The following is a 5,691-nucleotide window of genomic DNA, read 5'->3' as shown; positions in this document are numbered from 1 at the left end:
GACCTCTGCAAAGAGATCCGTCCATAGAGAAGTTTATTCCCAAGGGCATCATAGAAAATAAAAAATAAAGTGATAAGCTGGTGATGCACAGAGGCTAAAAGCTAAGTATTACACCAACAGAGGCAGGCTGTTTAATAGATCAGGGAAAGCTACAGTGAAAGAGGATCCTGCTTAAACCACTGCTATCTCAAAATGATGGCATGCAAGCCCAAAGCTGTGCCCTGCAGCGGTCATTTCAGAGGCTTCATGTTGAGAGGGGGAAGACTGCTAAAATAGCCCTTCCAAATCACTAAACAAATCAATAAGCAAACCACAGAAACAAGTCCCAGAGAGAAGGGGGCAGGAAAATAAGAATCCAGAATTGCTAAAACAAGTTACCTTTAAAAAATCCAGTTTTTAACAAAGCATTATGAGATATGTAAATAAACAGGAAATGATAACCCATAATCAGGAAATAAGAAATCAAGCAAGAGCAGCTGCTTGCGAAATGGCCCATACATCAGAGATAACAGACCAAGATAAGTAGCCATTGTAAGTATATTCAAAGAACTAAAGGAATGTTAAAAAGTAAAAATAGATAACATTTCATCAAACAGGAAATATCAATAAAGAGAAATTCTTCTAGAAACTAATCGGGAGCTGGTGGTGTAGCTCAGTCATGGCATGCTTGCTGAGCTTTCATAAAGCCCTGGGTTGGATTCCAATCACCAAAAAAATTCATTACAAGAGCTCAACAGCGTATTTAAACTTACAGAGGAAAGAATCAGAAAACTGATGGCAAACAATAGAGATTAGGTAATACAAGGAATAGAGGGGGAAAGGAATGAAAAAAAAAAAGAATAGAGCCCCAAAAGAAAAGAACAGAAAGAATGAAAGGAAAGAAAAACAGAGGGGAGACCACTGGACACCTCAGTTTACACAAAGAAAAGCTCAGGCCAAACATAATGAGAATATCATAAAGACATTAAAAGAAATGAATGAGAAAAGTACTTAAAGATACAGTGACTGAAAACTTATCAGGTTTGATAAACAAGATTAATTTATTCATTTCAGAAGCTCAACAAACTCCAAGTAAGATAAATATAAATATATCAACACTCAGATACATTGTACAAAAAATACACAAAGACAAGGAAAAATATGAAAGAAATTAGAGATAAATAACTCATCACATACAAAGGAACCCCAATCAGATTAACAACTTACTTCTCATTAGAAATAATGAGTGCAAGAAGGCAGTAAAGAAAAAAACCTGTCAGCTAAGAATTTTATATCCAAAAACAAAAACGAAAATAATCTTTCAAAATTGTCCAGGTGCAGTGGTGCATGCCTGCAATCCCAGCAGCTTGGGTGGCTGAGACAGGAGGATCATGCATTCAAAGCCAGCCTCAGCAACTTAGTGAAGCCCTAAGCAACTCAGTAAAACCCTGTCTCTAAATTAAAAAAAAAAAAAAGTAAAATAAATACATTGCCCAACAAACAAAAACTTAGAGAATTTGTTGCTAGAATCCCTGCCTTATAAGAATTAATAATGAAGGTTCTTCAGGCTAGAAGCTACCTCATGCCATAATCTGAATCCTCACAAAACAAAAACAGAACAAATGAAGAATAATATTTCAATGCCTCACTGGAGTTAAGTTACCATAAATCTGAAATACATTCTGATAAGCTAATGTGATTTTGGTAAGACCTAGAATAACCACCAAGAAAACAACTAAAAAAATAGAGTGAAAAAATTACCAAAGGAATTAAAATATTACACTAGGAAATATTCAAATCCAAAAGAAAGCATTAAGGGAGGACTAGAGAAACAAAAGTCATGAAACACATGGAAAATTAAAGTCAAACAGTGTGTGTATATCTTAATGCAGTAATAACAGTCAGACTGCATAAAAATCAGTTTCAAAGCTGAGCACAATGGCACACACCTCCAATCCCAGGAACTCTGGAGGATAAGAGGGTTGCAAGTTCAAGGCCAGACTCAGCAGTTTAGCAAGGCCCTCAGCAACTTAGTGAGACCCAGTCTCAAAATAAGATAAATAAATAAATAGAAAGGGCTGGGATGTAGCTCAGTTGTAAAGCACCCCTGGGTTAAATCCTGGGTATAAAATAAACAAATAAATAAATTTCCAACTATATATTATCTACAGGAATAGATATATTAGATAGCCTGTTGATATATATAGTAGATATATATAGATATAGATAGCAACTGTAAGAAAGCTGAAGTGGCTATTCAAATATCAAAATGGACTTTAACCCAAGAAGCAAACTGTTGCTAGAGATAGGGGACTATTTTATATATATATATATATATATATATATAATAATAGGGCCAATCTATGAGAAACATGTAACAGTCATAAACATACATGCACTAACAACAGAGCCCCAAAATATAGGAAACAAAAACTGACATAATTGAAAGAAAGCGATAACTCAACAATAAAAGTTGAAGACATCAATACTTCACTTTCAAGAATGGATAGAATGAGACAGAAGTACAATAAGGAAACAGAAGTTTTTGAATAACACTAGAAACCAACTAGACCAAGCAAACATCTATAGTACTCTTTTCCCAACAACAGCAGAATACATTCTTCTCAAGGACACACAAAACCTTCTGCAGAGGACAATCTACTAGGCCATCAAGAAAGACTTGATAAAATTTTAAAAAATTGAAAGCATACAAAGTGTATTTTCTGACCAGACTGAAATGAAATTAGAAATAAATAACAGAAAGAAGCTTAGGAAATTTATAAACTTGTATAATTAAGTGACATACTCCTAAATAACAAATGTGCTAAAGAAGAGATCACCAGGGAAAATAGAAACTGCTTTGAGATGAGTGAAAACAATAGAGAAAAATCAAATTAAAAGTTGACTTTTTAAAAAGACCAACAGAATCAGCAAACTTTTTAGACAACCAAGAAAAAAAGAGATTTACTAAAATGTGTGAAGTCAGGAAAGAAAGAGGGGATGTTACTATATACCTTACAGAAATATAAAGGATCACAAAGAAATCTTAGGAACAATTAGTTGCTAGAAACTTAGCTAACTTAGACGACATGGACAACTTCCTGTAAGAAAACAAACTACCAAAAAGGACTCAGGAAGAAATAGAAAATCTGATTAGACAAATAGAAACTAAAGACATTCTATTAGTAGCAACAGCAGCAGTAGCAGTAACTACCCACAAAGAAAAGCTCAGGCCAAACATTTAACACCAATTATTCACAAATGCTTCTAAAAATATAGAAGAATGAACAATTCCAACTCATCTTATGAAACTAGTATTACCCTGAAACGAAAATCAGGCATCACAAGAAAAAATAGCTACAGACCAACATCTCTTGTGAATGTAGATGTAAAAATCCTTAACAAAAGACTATCAAGCCAAATTCATAACATATATAAAAGGATTGTAAACTATGACAAAATAGAATTTATCCTAACAATGCAAGTTTGGTCTAACATCTGAAAAACCAAGTTTATATATCATATGGGTAGAATAAAGTACAAAAACCCAGGATCATCTCATAGACAAAGTTCCACTCTTCTCATGATAAAACATTCAATAAACTTGATTAGAACAAATTTTAGCTCAATAAAGCTATTATTTGAAAACTCCATAGTTGATATCACATTTATGGTGAACAACAAATTAATTTCCCTTTAAGATTAGGATCAAGATGAGCATGTTCACTCTTGTTACACTATTCAACAACATACTGGAGGTTCTAACCAGGGAAATTAGAGAAGAAAATGAAAAGAAAGTCATCTCAATTTGAAAGGAAGAAGTAAAACTATAAAAAGACATAATAACAAGGGATGCTAAGGATGTGAAGAAATTGGAAACCTCATACACTGCTGACAGAAATGTTAAATGGTGTAGCCACTTTGGAAAGTTCTTCAAAAAGTTAAACCCAGTTTCCATTGGACTCATCAGAAATGAACATATATGTTCACAAAAACTTGTACATAGTGTTCTTTGCAGCATTTTTATAATAGCCAAAATAATGGAAATGACTTACATGTCCAAAAACTGATGGCTAAACAAAAGTTTTGATTTCACACTATGAAATATTATTTGACAATAAAAAATAAATGAAGTGCTGATACATACTATAATACAAATAAACCTTGAAAATGTTTTGCTAAGAGAATGAAGCCAGTCACAAAAAAACATATTGTACAATTTCATTTATATGAGATATCAAGTACAGGCAAAATTGTAGAGATAAAAAGCAGATTCATGGTTGCTTAGGGCTGGGGAGGGCACAGGTGGAGAGTAGTTGAGGGATGATGGCTCAGGGTACAAATTTTCTTTTGGGAATAATGAAAAAGTTCTAAATATTGATTGTAGTGAAGGTTGCGCAACTCAGTAGGTATACTAAATGCTGTCGGGTAGTACCATTATAAATGGGTAAACTGTATAGTGTATGAATTATATCTCAATAAAGTTGTTGTTAAATAAAAACAACTCTAAGCCCTGTGGACAGTCAAAGCTTTTTATTTTATTTATTGTTTTTTGGGGGGAGGGGGCAGGGCGGGTACCAGGGATTGAACGCAGAGACACTTAACCACTGAGCCACATCCCCAGCCCAGTTTTTGTATTTTATTTAGCGACAGGGTCTCACTGAGTTACTTAGCGCCTTGCCTTTGCTGAGTCTGGCTTTGAACTCGCGATTCTCCTGTTTCGGTCTCCCGAGCTGCTGGGATTACAGACGTGTGCACCCAGCCAGTCAAAGCTTTTTAAAGAATTATTCATGACTTTCTTGTAGATGGGGTAGAGAGACAGGAGGATAGGACATCACAGAAGAGCAGGTCATTTCCAAGGATGCCTCAGGCATCCTGAATTTTGGGATGCTCTTCGCCAATTTCTTGATTTTAGGGGTCTTTCCCAACCTTCTGCACGGGCTGTCTGTCATATCTGTCGGGCTATCTCCCTAAGGACTCTTTTCCCTTCCTGTCTGCAGCAAACCAAATTCCTCCCCAGTTTCTCTAGGGCAGAACTATTAAAAGCCAAACACAGAAGATACCTCTTAACAAGGACAAATACATCCCTGAGAGGTATTCTATTGTCAGCTGTTGAGACACGAATGCAGCTTTTTTTCTTTCTCTGTTCTTTTCCTTTCTCTCCTTCCTTCCCTTCCTCCTCTTCCACCCCCCTCCCCTTTTAGAAGAGAGATTAGTATAAGGAACTTCATGCATCCATCACTTGCACCTTCAACAATTACCAAATTTTCTTGTCAATCTTGTTTTCACCTAAGATAATTCATCTTTGTTACTTCTCTCTTGGGGCTTTTAAAATAAAAATTCAGGGCTGGGGGTGTAGCTCAGTGGTAGAACTGCTGCTTAGCATGCCCAAGGGCCTGGGTTAGGTCGCCAGCAGCAGCAGCACGATCACAGCAAAAACTCATTTAAAATAAAAATCCAGTAGGACATGGGCTTTCCTTTGAGGTCTTTCCCAGTGCTGAAGTCTAGGAAGACAGAGTTTGGGGAGCCCCCATAGCCTATAGGGGTCTGAAGGTGGGCGCGGAAGTGGTGAGTTCGGGTACTGCGGGCAGCGGGGGGAACGTCGGAGAGGGATATGGCGGGAGGGAGATGACGAGTGGGGAAAGGTGGCCAACCACGGGCACGTAGGACAGGGGTAACTGGACCGTGCAGCTGCGCCAGGCTCGGTCCGGG

Source organism: Callospermophilus lateralis, chromosome 14 (assembly GCF_048772815.1).
Source record: "Callospermophilus lateralis isolate mCalLat2 chromosome 14, mCalLat2.hap1, whole genome shotgun sequence".
NCBI lineage: Eukaryota > Metazoa > Chordata > Mammalia > Rodentia > Sciuridae > Callospermophilus > Callospermophilus lateralis.
Note: the sequence above shows the minus strand (reverse complement) of the source record.